Raw genomic sequence first — 19,601 nt, 5'->3', positions numbered from 1 at the left:
TTATCACACATTGTGTTCCACATCAGGCCTTGGCAGGTTGAGAGATATACAACTCAGGGATAGTGTTGCCAAAGGGCCAGAGGTAGTCTGGGAGGGCCAGCCAAGAACCACTGCAGATGCACAAATTGGCTTGACCTCTGTTGATTCATCAAGATCTGTACAGATCTCTGGAGATCCACTGATTTTGCAGGACAAACCCCCTCTACTTCCACAGGCAGAATGGATAAGCAAAAAATGTCTCACCCATTTCTGTGCTGCTCACTTACACTGGTGTAAATCCAGAGTAACTCCATTGAGGTCAATGTAGTTTCAATGGTGTCATACCTGAGAGAGAAAAATCAGGGTCAGGAAGTTCGTTGACCCCATGTAGGGGGATTTCAGTCAATGTCATCTTGGTTTTCAATTTATTCTCCACTCTGCTAACCCCTATACAATGCAACCCATCTAAAGAAACCATTTTATTATTCTTGTTTCTTCACTAATTTCCTTTTGCATTTATGTATTGCATTGCAATGCAATTGAAAACATTTTTTTCTACCTTAGATTCCTGGAGTTGTGCCAGGGACATTTTTGCAACTCACCACTATATGAAAATTAAATTAAGATTAAGAAGCAAGCATTCCCTTTATCAGCTGCTGCATGGAGATTCTGTTTTTTCTGCCCTCATCGAGGGGGCAAAGACTTCTTTACTGAAAAAAAGAACAGAAGCCTGGAGGATCACTACAAGTTAAACAGTCTTGCTTGCTATGTACTCTGCATCTTTGAACTAAGCACCATCAGACTAAACTGAGACTGATACATTTGAGCTTAAAACAATTGAAACATGATCCAGGTCCATTTGTCAAATAACCACAGCAGCATTACCTTACCGTAGAATATCAAGGTTGTATTGGGTCCTCAGTCAGATGCTCAAAACTATTTATAGATTATGTTCCTGGGATGAGTAATTTGGAAATTTTTCTTTGTCTTACTGTCCTTGTCTGTGTATAATAATAAACCCAAGAATGTAGCTAAATCACAGGAATAGACTGGAAATGGAGCATGAATTATGATTTATTAATTATATATTTTATATTACTTCAACCCCCCCCAACACGGACTAGGAACTTTACAAAGATGCAGATAAGGTCCCTGTTGTGAAGAGCTTACAATCTAAACAGATAACATGTAGTTGTAGATGAAGGGTGAAGGATAGGATGAAAGTGACTGAGCGGTGAAGTTAGTACTTCCTGCTCATTCCATGCTTTTTATAGAGAAGTTTCTTGTTTGCTAGTTGTTTTATTTCATTACTTCCTATTTTGTTAACATGTCTTTGTCAACAAGCTCACCCTTACGATATGTCTCCACTGCAGTTAGCCTAGTCCAGCCATACCACAAAGCCATATCTGAGTTACGGTGTCCTCATTGGTGCTCCTGTGCTGGCTCCCCCATGTGTGTTGCTGGGCCTCTTGGGAACGTATCCGTGGTTCTTTGTGCTGCAGTAAGTCAACCCACTCTATGATTCTTTCCCAATGAATTGTGGGAGAACTTGTCAGTCCTTCTGGGCACAGGGAGGGAATTGTAGGAAGGCGTTGGAGTGATATAGCCTGTGACCTCACTGCAAAGGCGCGTTACTAGCCTAAATGAAAGGGGAACTTTCCATAAGGGAACGTACAATTAGAGTGACCAGATGTCCTGGTTTTATAGGGACAGTCCTGATTTTGGGGTCTTTTTCTTCCATAGACTCCTATTATTCTCCATCCCCTGTCCCAATTTTTCACATTTGCTGTTTGGTCACCCTATGTACAATCAGAAATCCTTCCTACCTTCCAGTACCTATATTCAAAGAGGTCTCTTGGAAGTATTAGATTTATTCAGCATTCTGTATAAAAGGCTCTCTAAAACATACAGTGTTTGCAGATAGGAACTGTTATGGGCACCTGAATAATCAGCTGCTGCAAGAGAAATGCAGGAACCTGGCAGTCTTTTGAACTCAGTCACCTTTTGGCAGGGAAAAGCTTTCTGTTGACCTTTAAGATGTAAGGTTCCTACACATATATTCTGTTAGATTTCTATCCAAAGCCCACTGAAGTCAAATGAAAGATTTGGGTCAGGCCCTTAATAGTCTGAAGCAATTTCTTTGGTCTCTTTCTGCACTTAAAAAAATCTGTTCATTTAAAGTCTATTTTAACAACAATTGTACTACCATTATATTCTATAACTGTAGTTCTACAACTTTTTAATACACCTGTTGGAACAACAGTGAGCAAAGCTGAACAATACATAACTTCTGTGATATCAGGAAACAGAGCTTGTTAGCTACCAGAATAGTTTTCAAATCCCAGAATTTAAAATATGAATTAACTTATTTCCTTTTACATAAATCTGGGTCCTCAAGCATCAAACAGTTGTGAAATTTCTTTAAACCAGTTGGTTCCTTCTGGATTTTACAATTTGTGATCATCATGACTGGGCTTCTGTACCTCTGAGAGCTGCAATTGTTTTACTCGAAGATAACAGTGATTCAGAGATAAGGAAACTTGGTGATTCAGACCAAGTCTGGTTCTCCCACTCAAACCGTATTAAGTGACACATATATGCTGCCCTAGAAACGGTACATGAGCTGAGCTGCTCAAGTTTATACATATAGATATGAGATTCCAACACATTTTGCAGTTTCTCAGACTATTGAGAATTCGTTCTTTCCAGGAGGCATACATTTTATTTCAAGGTCTCTTTAACTGCATTTCCACTGAGACAGCTCACAAAGTTCCCCTACTTTTATTTAAAGGGAAGAGCTGTGTTAACATTTATTGTATTAAATGGCCCAGTGTTCAAAAGGGAACTCTACAGCAATGTAGGCCATATAAGCTAGTAGAGGACTCAGATAGGGCTTGATCCTGCCCCACTAAAGCCTGGTCCATGTACATTTGAAGCATATCAATTCCATTAGTCTGAAGCCATTCTTTAGCAGATACGCATCTTAAGTATGTAGCGCTATAGGGAAGCAGTGGTGACTCTGAAATCCCCAATCATTGACATAATCCTTGTACAGGCATTTGTATGCTGTGCAGCTAGGAGCCCTTCATTAAAGGACTGCAGGTCCACAAAAAGGGGTTGAATAATAACACCATTTAACACAGAGAATGATGTTTTATGTATAGATCTCACAATATTTTACAATGGTGGGTAAGTATTATTACCCCCATTTTACAGATGGAGAAACTGAGGGAGAGAGAAAGTAAGTGCAAAATTTTCAAAAGTGTCTCTTCATTTTGGGGCCCTCAGTTTTTAAGTGCTTGTCCCCAGCTGGCCACCAAAAATGAAGTACTCAGAATTAGTGGACACTTGAAAATGTCGGCTTAGATGACAGCATGTGGGACCCAACTCAGCAAGGTATTTAAGCAGCTGCCTACCTTTAAGCATGTGAGTAGTCCCATTTAGTTGCACCAAATGCTCCATGCTGAATCAGGGCCATAGTAAATCAGTAGCATAGAAGCCCTGAATTCTGAAATCTAGTTTTGGGCCTAAGCATTAGACCATGTCATGACTCGTACTATATGTTTGTAAAGTGGTGCATAAATGAAATGTGCTATATAGCTAATAAGTATGTTTTTAATTGATCACATTGCATTTCTTGCACTGTGGCTAAGAAGTTAAGAACATAAGAAAGGCCATACTGGGTCAGACCAACAGGAGCCAATGCCAGGTGCCCCAGAGGGAATGAACAGAACCAGTAATCATCAAGTGATCCATCCCCTGGTGCCCATTCCCAGCTTCTGACAAACAGAGGCTAGGGACACATCCCTGCCCGTCCTGGCTCATTGCCATTGATAGACCTATCCTCCATGAACTTAACTAGTTCTTTTTTTAACCCTGTTGTAGTCAAGTTGCTTTAGGAAGAAGATCGTATGGCATTGTGAGTTTTTTTAGACACTTTAAAATATGTAAAATAAAATTAACTTGTTTTTGAGAGTTATGAAGTATCCCATATAAAACATGTTTAAAAGAGTCAAACTAGGTGGTAATCCATTTTTATATAGGAGCATAGCAATTGCTAGACTGGATCAGACCAGAGGTCCATCTAACCAAGTATTCTGTTTCTAAAAGTGGCCAGGACCAGATGCTTCGGCGAGAAACTTTGGAGTAGGCAGAAAATATAGCAACTCTAAAAAATAATGCAGACATGCAACATATGTTAAATACTGCAGCCAGGAGAGATCCAAAATTCATTCCAAATAAATAAATCTTGTTCCATAAAAGAGCGGACAGTGTTGTCAGCCTGCTAAGCCAGGCTTCCAAAATACTGAGAATCAGTTACATTTCACAACAGGAAGTGCTGCTGTTCTTTACCTACCTCAGTGATTCAAAAAGCGTAGGCACAAATTTCATTTTTACCTTTTGTAAATACAAAGGAGGAGCGAGCTAAATGGACACTCAATCCCAGGAGCAGAAGAACTGATAACATTCTTTTGTTTCATCTATTTGCCTCTTTAAAGAGGACTAGCCATGTTCCAGTGCAGGGTTTTGTTCTGCTGGGTTGTTGTTGTTGTTTTAGTATATTGGTATTTTTATTGCTTAATTTAGGAACTTGCTGCCCTCCCTTGGCCCACCAGAGCCCAGATTTATTAACCTTCCAGGCACATTGAAAAGCCCATTTCCCCCCTCCTCTTTAAAGCTGTTGAAGAGGGTATAGGCTGAGGTGGATGGATTTATGGGGAGTCCTCTGTATATGTTGTGATTTTTAATTTATGGCATAGGCACCCAGAGCACTGGATGGGCAGCTAGAGATTTGAAGAAATAAAAATAAAAAATTGTTCTTGGTTATGTGCCATGCAAAAAAGAAGAAGATGGGGAAACAATTCTGGTTAGATTGGCCAGGTTAGGCAGCTATATACCAATAATCAGCATGTTAACGTATTCATAGTCCAGAGCAATTTTTGTAATTTGTTTTCAAATAATTCATCTCTACACAGCTGTGATCCCTTCAGGTTTTCCAGCGGTGCTATGTAATACTATGCTAGGTCATTTAACTCTGCAGCTGTATTATCTAACTCTGTCAGGCTTTTTGGGATAATAGTTTGCATGAAAGATAGTACTCAAAACAAAGTTACAAGGACGGATCCAGACCCTGCATGAGTACAACTCCAAGGAAATCATCATGTCTGAAATTACTTGTACTGTTTGGCCCAAGTTGTTTATTTGTTAAATTCACTATTCTAAATAATTTATTTGTTAAGTTCATTGCTGGAAGAAACCCACTGAAGCAAATGCATTCTCATCAAGGATAAATTTAGCCCATTATATCAGTCCTTATGACGGCTCATGGAGATTCGCCTTTATCGCAAGTGGTAGAACTACTGCTTTTGGGACTGAGGGTGCTTTGTTAGAGTCCAGGCAGAACTGATTCCTTATAACTCAAAAATTAAGTCATGCAACTAATGGCCTCTTTTTCAGGGAGAGAGTGTTTCCTAGTGGTTAGAGCAGGAGACTGGGTTCTATTCCTGTTCTGCCTATGACTTTCAAGAATCAAGGTGGAGAGCATCTCCTGAGAAGTGCTGAAAGGCTCAGCACCTTGCAGCATCAGTCTCTTAATAGTCCAGTGTTTTAGGGCTCATTGTTGCACACTGTTTGGTATGGGTAGACCAGTGATACTCAGACTGAGGCTTGAGACCTGCTAGTGGTTCTTTAATGTGTCTCCTGTGGCTCTTTAAATCACACAGTGTTTTAATAACATGTGCTGCAAAGATTAACCAGTCTAAGTTATTAACCAATCAGGATGTTTTAACTATGCTTTTACCCAATTGTAGTTGATAAAATAATAATACTTGGTCAGTCACATTATATATAACTAAATATTTTCCTGTCATACTGTTTAACTAAGAATATATGGTACTATAGTAAATGAAACAATGAATTCACACTACTGTGGCTCTTTTTTGTAATGTTGATCAGTAATTTGGTTCCTGATTCACTGAGGTCTGAGTATCACTGGTGTGGTGTAGAGTCAGACTATGCTGGTGCACACTAAAAATTCCCTCGTGCACTTTAACATCGGACTGAACAATACTACATTAAAGCATACTAGGGAACTTCTAGTGCTCACCACCAGAGACTGTAGAGGTCAGTTACCGTGCAGCATATCAGCGTGCTTTAGAAGTCACACCCTGTAGTGCACTTTCCACACCATGTAGACAAGCCCTTATTTTACACAGCTTTAAAATAATTGTTATACTAATTACTTACCCCACAAGCTTAAGGTGAGGATTAATGTTGTAAAGCACTTTCAGATCCTTGATAAAAGTGCTATAGACACATATTAGTCATTCCTGTTATTATGTAAATGTTGCCAACCCTGTTTGGTTTGTTCTCACATGCTTCTCAGTTAAACATACATATATTTAGAATATCTTACATAATTCCTCCATGCACAGTCAATCAAGACACATAACAATCTCTTATTGTATTAAAAGTGCCACATAAGCCATTTAAAAATATTTAAAAACACTGGATAATTAGAAGATCACCGCATCATTTAGGAATTAAAGTTAGACTTTGTAAAAAAAAAAAAAAAAGGGGGGGGGGGGGCCTTTACCAAATCTAGCATGAATAAAAAAGTGTTTTTTTTTAATTCAGCCCCCAAAAAAGAGTTTGTGTTCACATTCTCCTGCAGTGCTGTGAACCCTTGTCCCTGCAAATATACAACATTATGCTACAGCACACGAACCAGAAAGTAAAACAGATTATAAAGAAAAGTCTAGGTACCTTGTCCAAATAAAGGGAAATGTAAAAAACAAATAAGCAGCTGATAAAGTGAAAGCACATGAGATTTTTTTAATCCTTTCAGTTCTAGTGGCCAAAAGCAAAGTTTCCCAAACCTTTCAAAGCTGAGGCCCCAGTCAGGAAAATTAAACTAATCACAACCCCCTTCTATTCCTCCTTGTAGTGTTACAGGCCTACCCAAAATGAGCTATCACTCAGAATCGATTATATAGATTTCATAACATTATCCTTCCTCTTCTTTCTTATCTCCTTTGATGAATGGTAAAATAGTTAACAATGTTGACATTTAAAGTGGTTTTGGAATCCCAGTTTGCACCCATTGAAATGAACTGGGCAGCATTATTGCTTCCGGCTCTCCACAAACTCAGCAGGAAGACATTGATGCATCACTTACACCGAGGTCACATTTTCAACCGTTCTTTGCAACCATAACAGCCAGAGATGGACGCCCATCACAATATTGAGGATAATTTTCTCATCAGTAACTCTAGTTAATATTATGCAAGTTATGCACCTAAATGTCCCTGTCAACATGAGAAAACACTTTTTAATAGGTACTTTATATAGGTGGGAAATGTTCCAGGGAAACTGGTTCAGTAGGCCAGAAAACTATATATGGCCTACCTTTAGATCTTTAATTAATAGTGATCCATTGATATTTACTATTATAGTAACTGACTAAGTAAGCTTGACTCACAAAGTAATTCTCATGGAAGTATCTCATGGACTTCAGTGGGACAACTCACCTAACAATGGATGGAGGACTGGGCCCTTAATCTCCACAAATCTAATGGAGCATTATAATGTTCCAGTTACAAATACTGATGCTTCATGAGAGGCAAAAGACACCCAGACTCTTAATATAGAGTAAGCACCCAAAAATCAAATGGACAAGGAGGAGCCAATAATGTGGCAATCTTTCAGAAAGGTAATAAGGCTTCTGTTTCAGTGCTCAGCACTGCTAATAGTAGTAAATCATACCCACAAAAAGTAGGGCAGCGTTATTAAGGACAGTGTGAAATCATGAATCTAATACTAGACACAAGAGCTGTGTTTCACATATTGGATGTGGGACACTGAAAACCATATGGCTGTGCGCCCATTATTCTATAATGAAGCAGCAGGAAAGAGGAAACTGTGAGACAGTAATGCAAGAAATGAGAACATGCAACTAAATATTTACCTCTAATGCCCCACGTCTGTGCTCTAAATCCCCACTCACATCAGTGGAAAGCTATTGCTTTTCATCACATTAGTCAAACCACATTCAAAAATCAGATTAACGGATCACACTCACCCAATAGATTTGACATGATTCGTTTCCATTAAAACATAGTTTACTGTGTTTGTCAGAGGCTGAGCCATGGTTCAGTCTATCCCCCAGCAAGACCCAAACATGGACTGGACAGGGCTGGGTGAAATAATCACAGTGAAATGACATAGACCTTGAAAATTGAGGTTTCCACTTTTGTTATTATTTGGTCTAATTTCACACAGGAAAAAAAAATCTGAAATTTCAAAACAGACTAATTTCTGAGCAAAAAATCTCAATGTTCTGAAATTTGGAACTTGAACTTTTGTTTTGACAACCATTTTTACCCTGAAATTTTTGATCATTTCACATAGTTTAATGCAAAATCCACCACACTGTGAATTCAGGGCCTGAAATGGCCTGCAATGAAATTGTGAATATTTGTCAAGACAAGTAGTGAAAACAATATTAGCTGTCGTTCTAGTACCGGCTTAAATCACAGTTTCAAAATAGCATCATGATGATACAAATCCTGCTGTATAGCTGTGTTTAATGCTTTGAATTAGCATGCACACGGGACCTAAAATTTTGAAATTATTCTTTTAATTTAAGACAGACAAACTTGCTTAGAGGTGGTTCTTCCACCTGTCAGATTTACACTACATTTAACTGGTGTCTACTGGGCTTTAGCTGTCACTGATTGCCATCTTCTATTTCCCTTTGTATCCCAGGCAGTGCATCATGTAGTGGTATTTGATCTGAATGCTGAGGGCTGCCAGCATGCCTTACTTTTTTTTTTTACAAAGGTACAAAGGCAATTATAAATGGTCTCAGAATAATTCAGAAGCAAGGGCTGGGATTACAGAGTTCAATAACCTCCACACATACAGCAGCATGACAGTGGAAAATGCTGGACTGCACCTTGGAAACGTAGAAGCCTGATTCCTTCCTATTCCTGAGGGAAGATCTAACTGTAAATACTGGGGCAGATTCTGAAATCAATTATACAGCATAAAATCTGGAATCACTCCACTAACTTCAGTGGAGTTATGCTGGGTTCCTGCTGGTTTAATTTAATGCCAAATTTGGCACAGGCCCACTAATGTTATGATTTCAAAATCAAGAGAGTAAGCATTGAGCAAACTAGCTCAGAGAAACAAGGACCAAAGATGAACACCAGCTCTTCCTGAATGGAAACTAAATGGAATCCTTTATGGATATTCCCATCTCAATCCCTATCCTTCAAATCCTTATTCCAGCCCTTAACTGTCCACTTTTCTCCCTATAAACTCCAATAGACCCCAGCTCCCTCCCTTCCTGCAACTTCTAAAAGGTATTCTGCAAGATGTGGAAAGTCTGATAGTATGTCTGCTAGGCCTTGAGCTGCTGCTGCATTGAATCCTAGGGCTCTCTAGGGCTCCCCTGGTCAGAGGTACACAATGCCTTCTGAGATATCTCTTACTGGGGATGTCCTCATATGTGAGATCTGTTGGAGGTCACAAAAGGGTAATACCAGGGATAATGAGACAGGGAGGGCATGGAGGGTGAGGGGAAGGTGCAGTGGAGGAAAAGGTGAGGTATCTATCTTGGTGGGAGAGAGAGAGAAGAAGGGAGGCAAAAGATAGGGAAAGAGTATGTTTTGGATAAGGATCCAAGTTTTGGGGGGGCTAATCTGAACTGAAACCATGCAAAGAAACAACACAGCTGATAGACTTTCATGAAAGAAAACACAGTCCTGAATGAGTGCATTTCCTACCTTATGTCATGACACACACACCACCTAGCCATGTACACAAGCAGTAGCACTATGTGCAGGACATGCAAAATTCAACTTTCAGATTGGCCTCTTGCCCCCCACCCCGTTAGGTTTGTGAGAACAACTAGGTCCTGGAGGGATAGGGGATGTACCATTTTAATAGCAGTCCATCAAGGATTTCTTTTCCTCCAGGCACAGCACAAAGAGGAATACTATCTGATCACTCAACCGGGCCTTCTGTCAATTCACCTACATTTTTAAGGGCAAGGGAAGAGCCTCGTTTAGATCTCTTTTTTTGACACCAAGACAGAAGGGAAAACACTCACAGACAAGCACAACAGTGCTTATGAGAGGGAGAGCTGGCTAGTGAAAGGAGAACTACCCAGCCCACTTCCTGGATCCCAGTAGGATCACTCTCCTGTCCCTGTTATTTCATTAGTTGTCCCCCGGAATCACTTGGCTTCCAGGTCCTGTGGATCCTCCCCTTACGCTGAGTGGGGGTGGGGGGAGGGGTTCCTTAGCAGTGGGCAGGCTTCTGCCCGCCCAATTCCTAGATCCCAAGAGGGTAAGCTAAGATACGTGTCTACTTCTATTGCTATCCCTTCTCCTTGTAAAAGATCACTTATTCTGATAGTCTTCTCATTATTGTTGCCAAGCTGCCTGCTAAGCAATTTGCGGCCCAAGCTGATCTTTCCACATGCTGAATCATTATTTCAGTACTAATAGTTGGAGTGTGTCTGCAATGGGAAATTTTGGACCCCTCATCCTACACCAGCACAGCTCCACCAGTGGTAGCAACACTGGAAGTTGCACTGTATTGTAAACAGGATTTAGGTATTTTTTCCACTTTGTCACTTAACTTCAGAAGAGCTTATCTAGGAGCCTGTCCTTCTCCCCTGGAAGTTAATGGCAACATTTTCATTGACTTCAAGGGACGAAGGATAAGGCCCTTTATGGACAAACAGCCCTGTGGAAGAAGGAAGCAGAAGACTTTATCAAATAACAAAGAAGTGAAGTTAGAAGGATTGGGGAATAAGGGGAAGCAGGATTTTTTTTTACTAGATCTCTAACATGTAGTTACTTTACTGCAGTGGAAACTCATTTATCTGAATACTGGTTCTCTAAAACCTGTTTATCTAAAATGAGATCATGTCCTCTTAGTGTGCATTAAGGCCAATATTGCCAAACTTGGATGACTAAATTTAAGCATCTAAGTCCATAGGTAGGCATCTACCATAACTAAGCGGCCTGATTTTAACTCTCATTAACTTCAGTACACAGCACCACTGAAAATCCGGCCTCTTAGTTATTTAGGTGTATAATATATAAAAGATACTTGTCTCAGGATCTAAGTGGCTGTCCACAAATTAAAAATACACCCCAAAACCAGAAAATAATTAGCAATGATTCAATCAAAACCCAATCAATATCCCCTCCCCTTTATCACAATAACTTTAGGCACCCAAATGTAAAGTCTGGCCTGTATACATTGAAAAGTCCCCTGCTTATCCAAACTGTCATTCATTGTTATCATGTTATTATTTGTATGGCCCAGCCAAGATTGGGGCCCCTCTGTGCTAGGTGCTTAATGAGAGATGGTGTCCGGCCCAAGGCACAGACTGGGATGGGAAACAGAGGGACAAACACTTTCCCAAGGTCACACACAGCAGGCCAGTGTCAAAGCCAAGCATAGAACCCAGGTCTCCTGAGTCTCAGTCCAGTGCCCTGCGCTTCCTGTCATCTAACTTAGTTCTACATCCCTGTTCCATTTGGAAAAATTAAGTTTAATTGGATATATAATTAAGAAACAGCAAAATCTGTACTCAACCCTTTCTTGTTTTACATGACATGGCCAAAGTATCCACATCGCTACTGAGTGCAAGTTTATTAGACCACCTTTGGTAAGTAGCCAGTTTTTGTCAGTCCCTTGCAGGAATGCTTATGAGACATTTCCTTTATATAATTTATTCATTATAATTGTTCTGATTACACCAGGATAAGTAAATGATAATGTAACTTTCTTTTCAATTATACCTCAATATATATATATACACATACATACATACGCACACACACACACCACTGTACTCTAATGGAGGGAATCAAGTATTAATTCTGTCCTGTCTTACCCATGGGATGCAAATCAGGGCAGTATTTAGCCCTTTGCGTTCTATATTGCTGTCAGGCTAACTACACCAAAATATAAAGTGAGTTGTGCAACTGAGAAATCTCACGTGGAATATGTATGTCAAAATACTTAAATTCCTGTGTCTGTATCCGTAAAATGAGACACTGACTTCCTTTGTAAAGTGCTTGGAGATCTACAGATGAAAATGTAAGCTATATATGAGGTTGGTCATATTAAATTATTATGGCCTGCTATCATATGGCAAGTGATATGCTGTTTCAGGTGAATTTTTTCAGCCTCAGTGCTGTGCTTATTGATTTGACTAAATGCAGAAACAGAATGAATATCTATAAAACCTTTGAGAGGGGAGTACACCTCAGAGTTTTGAACACATTGAACGAAGTTTACAAACCCCAAGACTGCCTAACTTCATGTCAGTTCCTCACATCACAGGACTGTGCCTGGGCCCATATCTTTTTCCCCAGTCCCACACAGCAGTGTCAATTCTTCTTAAAGTCACATTTTTCTGCTGGGTGGGATCTCTCCAGGAATCTCTAAATAACCACAGGACTAAACAAAAATGTAATCTGTGAAGCAGGTTATTACCAAACTGTTCAATTTTAATCTTTTCAGCTTCTGTGCCAATAGATGTTTGAGGCTGGAGATACCTGGATTGTGGTTTAAACTGAGAAATTTCAAACTCAATACCTCTAGGAGACTGGGAAAGCTCTGCCATTCATGGTTAGCCATATATTAATGCAAACATACCTTTCGATGGGAGGGGGAGATCTTAATAAGCTACACAGTATCCATAGGTTTCAGAGTAGCAGACGTGTTAGTCTGTATTCGCAAAAAGAAAAGGAGTACTTGTGGCACCTTAGAGACTAACCAATTTATTTGAGCATAAGCTTTCGTGAGCTACAGCTCACTTCATCGGATGCATAAAGTGGAAAATGCAGTGAGGATGTTTTATACACACAGACCATGAAAAAATGGGTGCTCATCACTTCAAAAGGTTTTCTCTCCCCCCATCCCACTCTCCTCCTGCTAGTAGCTTATCTAAAGTGATCACTCTCCTTACAATGTGTATGATAATCAAGGTGGGCCATTTCCAGCACAAATCCAGGGTTTAACAAGAACGTCTGAGGAACAGTTGGGGGAGGGGATGTAGGAAAAAACAAGGGGAAATAGTCATTAAGTTTTAATCACCAAATACTGCTGGATTGTACAAGAGGAAACAGGCATTAGCCAATCAGGATGGATTCTTATGATTGATCAATAAGTCTAGGAAAGTGCTCTTCTCCTTATCCACAGACAGTGGGTAAGCCCCTGGGAGCACTCCTATTGCAGGAGTGAGGATGTGTGTAGGGTTTTTTTAAAAACTGGAGCAGAAGCAGAAGGGATGATCCATCCCCTACGAGCCACATGATTAAGGGAGGCCTCGTCCTCCTAGTTCTCTGCTTTCCTATTCCAGCATCTTCCTGCCTTAAACTGAAGGGATTTCTAGGTGGTTACTTTTTCCCTCAGCAGAACAATTATTACCAGCTATGAGCGTGCCCCAAAGCCCATTGAAAACAATGCATCTTGGATCAGATCTCATGTGCACCTGTGTTTTGTGTACAACAAATACAATGCCAGGGGGAAAAATTCCTTCCCATTGGTTTTCTGTTTGGATTCTCAGCTGCCCATTTCCTGAAACTTCCATTGAAACCTACAGGCTGTTGGGATCACTGGTTTTGCACAGCCATCTATTTAGCATCATACAGATTATAATGATCTCATCTTTCTAATAAGTGCTTATTGAAAAATATTTATGAGCTGTTTCCTCTCTCTCCTCCATAGGTACTAAGAAGCTAGTGTTCAGTGACAACAAACAGTGAATCAATTTTCTCTACTGCTGTGATCCACAGGCCCTTTGGGGTGGAACAGCAATATTGTCAATGACTGGCTGAGGTAACAGTGACTCAGAAGCAGACCTGAGACAAAAGATACAACTAGCATTTGGAATTCGGTTCACAAAAGCACTCCTTTGAATTGAATCAGTCTGAGGAAGATGCAGAAACAGGAAAAGGGAGTGGGGAAAAGAGCAAAACTGTGTTTGTTACCATGGAAAAGCCAGATGAAGACCTTTAGGAGAAATGTCAAGAAAGAAATGAAGAAACGGGTAACTTAGAAAGCAAATAAACCCCACCATCACTTATTCAGAGGCGCTCCCTATAAAGAATGGCAGCATGACAAAGGAAAAGTGAAGCACCAAATCCCAGAGTTCTTTGGGTGAACGGTCTGGCATCTGTTTGCTTTTGGGGGCAAAACTCAAAACTGTTTTTGTGCAATTTGTCACACTTGGAAACATTCTGGACATCTTGCCTTGGCTTCAGAATTCACATGTAGCATAAGAATTTCACAAGATCTTTCATTTGTTCAGTCAAAAGCAGCTCTCACAGCTACCAATAATGGGGCCCTGAAAACCAAAACACAAAAAGATTTAAACTCTTTTAAAATAAAGGAACAAATTGCTCTCAAATCCTCCCTACAAACACACCCCACTCCTTGCAATGCCTCACAAAGACAAGGGGCTTCCATTTTGTATTCAGTCCGTTACTTCATGGTATACCTCAGGATCTGGAGGCCTTACCTTCCCAAAAGCATTTTTCTCCTTTTGTCTCTGAAGCAGCCAGTCCTATAGAACTGTGGTTCTCAACTGGGTTTCAGGAAGGGTCTGCCAAAATAAACCAGAGAACATGCAAAAAATAAAAGCCATTTCACCTCATGCTATTTGGACACATAGCTTTTTCTTCTCTTTTCTTTTTTTACCAGAACGTGTGTTAATTTTTCTGCATGATATGCTGAAACCTATTGGCTTCAGCAGGGCCCCCTGTGGCATGGGGCCCCAGGCAGTTGCCCTGTTTGCTGCCCCCTAACGCCGGCCCTGCCGGAACTACCAATTTAATACCGTTTTTAATCTACTGGATATGCAGAAAAACAGTTATTGGGGCACAGGTGGGCCATGGGCTTTTTATAGCATGTTGTGGGGGCCTCAGAAAGAAAAAGATTGCAAGCCCCTGCTATAGAACTTCCTCTGAACACCTAAACCAGGGGAACAGGCAAATGAACTGGAGTTAGCCCCACATTCACCAGATAGCAGAGAAGGCCTCTGTAACTGTTTCTTTTTTCATCTTAAATTAAAGTAAGTTGCTCCCTCTCCCTTTGCAAGAGTTGAAGCTCCTGTTAGGCTAAGAGACCCCCTAGGAATGCTGGGTTTCATAGAGCGGGGCCAGCTCTTAGCAAACCATGCTGGTTTCCGCCACATGATTAGGGTTCTACCAAATTCATGGTCCATTTGGGTCAATTTCAAGATCATAGGATTTTTAAAATTGTACATTTCATAATTTCAGCTAGTTAAATCTGAAATTTCACAGTGTTGTAATTGTAGGGGTCCTAACCCAAAGGAGTTCTGGGAAAGGTCGCAAGGTTATTGTGGGGGGGGTTGCGGTGTTGCTCCCTTACTTCTGCACTGCTGCTGGCGGGGCGCTGCCTTCAGAGCTGGGCACCCAGCCAACACTTGCGGCTCTCCAGCCCCCCAGCTCTGAAGGCAGAGCAGAAGCAAGTGTGGAAATACCACAACCCCCCTAAAATAACCTTGCGATCCTCTGGCAACTCCCTTTTGGGTCAGGAACCCCAATTTGAGAAATGCCGGTCTCCCCTGTGAAATCTGTATAGTGTAGGGTAAAAGGACACAAAAGACCAAATTTCAAAGTGGGAGACCAGATTTCACAGTCTGTGACTCGTTTTTCATGGCCGCGAATTTGGTAGGGCCTTACACATGATATATGAACAACTAGGACACCATAATCCTCCTGACGACTGGAATTGGGTAGTTTCTCTTCAAATAATTTGCAGGCCCTCAAGTGGGCCTCCTGATCTTCTACTGCAGAAGCCACCGGAACCCATGCCACAGTATGCATACATAGCTAGGCCTTGTATGTTTGTATATAGTTAGTAAACACAGTTGTTTGGAACGGTGTTCCTGTAGTTTCCTCATATTCATTATGTTGTGTAAAGAGCAAAGACGACAATGTCAGTAAAGGTTTTACTAAGAGCTAGTCTAATAAATTCCCAGGTATCCCATAAATGTGGGTGACACACTTCCTTGGAATGCCCAGGACTGAGAGTTACCCCCCTGCCTCCAACGTGCGGGAGTCTTTCTTGTGGGAGCTGGGTGCCAACACCTATACAGCACCAGCCTTTGAAGCACTCTCCTCAGGACTCTCCCTGTTCCACTTTGCTCTGCAGGTTAGCAACAGGTGCACCCTGAGCCCTCTTGAAGAGTGTTCCTCTGAAGCGTCCAGCCCCTGTCACTGGGCCCTCACAGTAATTACCAGGTTCGCTGCTCCCAAAGGAATACAGTATACACACACCAGTTTGTTTGAGTCAACTGTCAGCTCCAGTGTAACAACCCAGCACTGTAATCTATTTATAGTGAAAACAAACACAGTGCATGTTTATTAACAAAGGTTAAGATTTAAGAGATAGTGAGCAAGAGTAAAAAGAACAGCAGGTTACAAATAAAACAAAGTATAACATCCTTCCTAGAGATCAAAACTTAACAGGCTACAATCCATATCTAAAGCAGTTTTCTCTCACCTAAACCTTTTCTGTAGAGCTTGCTGGTTTTCAGTCCAGCGTCCAGAACATTCACAAATAACACCCCCACATATACCCTGCCACAGGTGTTCCTCAGTGACACCAAAATAGATTCATAGATACTAAGGTCAGAAGGGACCATTATGATCATCCAGTCCGACCTCCTGCACAACGCAGGCCACAGAATCTCACCCACCCACTCCTGCGAAAAACCTCACCTATGTCTGAGCTATTGAAGTCCTCAAATCGTGGTTTAAAGACTTCAAGGAGCAGAGAATCCTCCAGCAAGTGACCCATGCTACAGAGGAAGGTGAAAAACCTCCAGGGCCTCTTCCAACCTGCCCTGGAGGAAAATTCCTTCCCAACCCCAAATATGGTGATCAGCTAAACCCTGAGCATATGGGCAAGATTCACCAGCCCCAAGAAAGAATTCACCATACCCAGGAAAGAATTTTCTGTAGTAACTCAGATCCCACCCCATCTAACATCCCATCACAGGCCATTGGGCCTATTTACCATGAATATTTAAAGATTAATTAATTACCAAAATCATGTTATCCCATCATACCATCTCCTCCATAAACTTATAGAGTTTAATCCTAAAGCCATATAGGACTTTTGCCCCCACTGCTTCCCTTGGAAGGCTATTCCAAAACTTCAGTCCTCTGATGGTTAGAAACCTTCGTCTAATTTCAAGTCTAAACTTCCCAATGACCAGTTTATATCCATTTGTTCTTGTGTCCACATTGGTACTGAGCTTAAATAAAAATGTCCTTTTGCTTCTCCTTATACTTCCCCAAATCCACTGTCTTTGTTCCCCAATCAGGCTGACCTCTCGGGCACAGACTCTGCTGTGCTTTCCCCTGTTCAGTTCACATCCCCCTATTGGTTCCCTACGTAAATGGGTTTGCAGTATATTGGCTTACAGTGTTAATTTACAATGAACATAGATAAATCAGCATTCCTTTGTCTATGAAAACCTCATTGGTCAACCCTGCCAGGGACACAGACCCTAAAATATATTTTTAGTACATACCTACAACTTCTTAAATATCACCCATACATACATCACACAATGACGATGAGGATCAGTATGACATCAGCTTTCATCCGACACCCCACATGACCCTGTATGGATAAATACTGTGAATCCCGTGTGTTAGGTGTAGTGAATTTGTCAGACCTCATAGGAGTGGCTGTAACAGAATAGGGGACCCTTTGCCAGTTGGCATTGAAGGGCTCTTAGGGTCACAGTGAACACTTCCCATTAGCACACAGCAAAACCTTATCCAACATCCCCCAGTACCACAGAGTCAAAGACAGCACAATTACCAGTACAAGCACCAGTGTTTGTAATTCTAGAAGAGTGAGCTGAAAAATAATTTTTCATGTGGACATAAACGAATCTAAGAATGAGTCAAAGGTGCAATAACTGTATGAGGAGGCCATCAGCTGGGGCTGTGAAATAGGTCCCCTGCCTGGTAAATCAACACTTGAGCAGATCTGTTCCGTTAGAAACCGCTCCCCCATTGAATGGCTGTGTGTGCGCTCATCCTGCACATTACCCTAGCTGAAACTCTTGTGGTTTCTAGGCAGCAGCTCCACCAGCTGCCCAAAATGAAGACTCTCTCCAGCCAAGTTAGACGGAGCTGTACTAAGCCTGATTTAAGTGACTTTTTATATTTACCAGTGCTTTTTGCTGTGTGCAGAAAGGTGTGTACAATGAGTACATAAGGCTCATTGTTTTAAGATCCATGTAATAACAAGGAAGATACTAAATTTCAGATAATAATACCTAGCTCTTATCATCAATAGATCTCATAGTACTTTGCAAATTATTCCCATTTTACAGATGGGGAAACTGAAACACAGAGCAATGAAGTGACTTGCCCAAGGTCACCCTGCAGGTGAGCGGTGGAGCCAGGAATAGAACCTAGGCCTCCTGAGTTACAGTCCATTGCTTGCTCCATTAGAAGCACCTAAGAATTCCTTATGCAGCACTGCTAATCCTCCATTTCGCCCACTTTCATCTCTTCCCCGAGCCCCACAGGCCCCATGTTGTAGGCTCTATCCTTTTCTCCATGGCAATGCAAAGTACCTAATTACTAAGCTATTAGGGTTAGCCAACAATGATCAATTTTCTCTTTCCAAAACATATGTGATTTCTGCACTGATCAAAAGCCGACAGTTCTGTTAGTCATTGCTCTAAGCGAAGATAAGAGTGAAAAATATCACTCCAATGACGAAGGGCCAATTTGAAGCTGTAACATTATTAGCTCTTTTTTGCTGTGAAATATAAAAGGGCAGGAAGATTAAACAGCATTTTGTGAGCAACCTGCTCTTTTAGGAAAAGCCAAACAAGCTGTAGGAGATTGCCTAAATATAAGAATTGCTGCGTTTTTGAGTCCAGGCTATAGAGCAAGGGAAGCTCTGATAAAAGGAAATGTTCAAGGGAGAACAGAGTGCAAAGAGACATTTCAAAGGCAGCCATCTAAAGCACAAAGAGCCTGATCCTGCAGTGCTAATGCAGACAAATCTTTACCATGGCAATTTGCCTACGTTAGGACTGCAGGATCTGTGTCAAACGTAGGAGGAGGAAGAGAGCACATTTTCAGGAACATCCTTCATTTGTCCTCTAGATAATTCTCTTTGTCTCTGGCCATGGTTTAGCATTGCCACACACAAAGCACTGGGATTTCTGATATCGCTTACAATGGGGGAGGGGGTTACAATTATAAGAAGGAGCCTAATAATGTATGTAATAATTGTGTGTTAATGTCCAATATTCAACTGGGAGACTAGAACAGCTACTCTTAGACTGGGGGAAATGTCTTCTATTCTTTTTTTGTGTTCAGATCAGAGATTTACCTGAGAAACTGGGCTATGTAGAATAAATGCCCTGTTTATATTCTTCTTGGAGATATTTGTTTGCTCAAAATATACTATAGGTTTTTACATATATATTATTAACTCCTTAAAGGGAAAAAATACGAACAAGCTGAAGTGGTGACATAAACCAAGGGCCCAGACTTTCTCTGTAAGTCAGGCAGTTGGGCCTC

Source organism: Eretmochelys imbricata, chromosome 2 (assembly GCF_965152235.1).
Source record: "Eretmochelys imbricata isolate rEreImb1 chromosome 2, rEreImb1.hap1, whole genome shotgun sequence".
NCBI classification, from domain to species: Eukaryota; Metazoa; Chordata; order Testudines; family Cheloniidae; genus Eretmochelys; species Eretmochelys imbricata.
Note: the sequence above shows the minus strand (reverse complement) of the source record.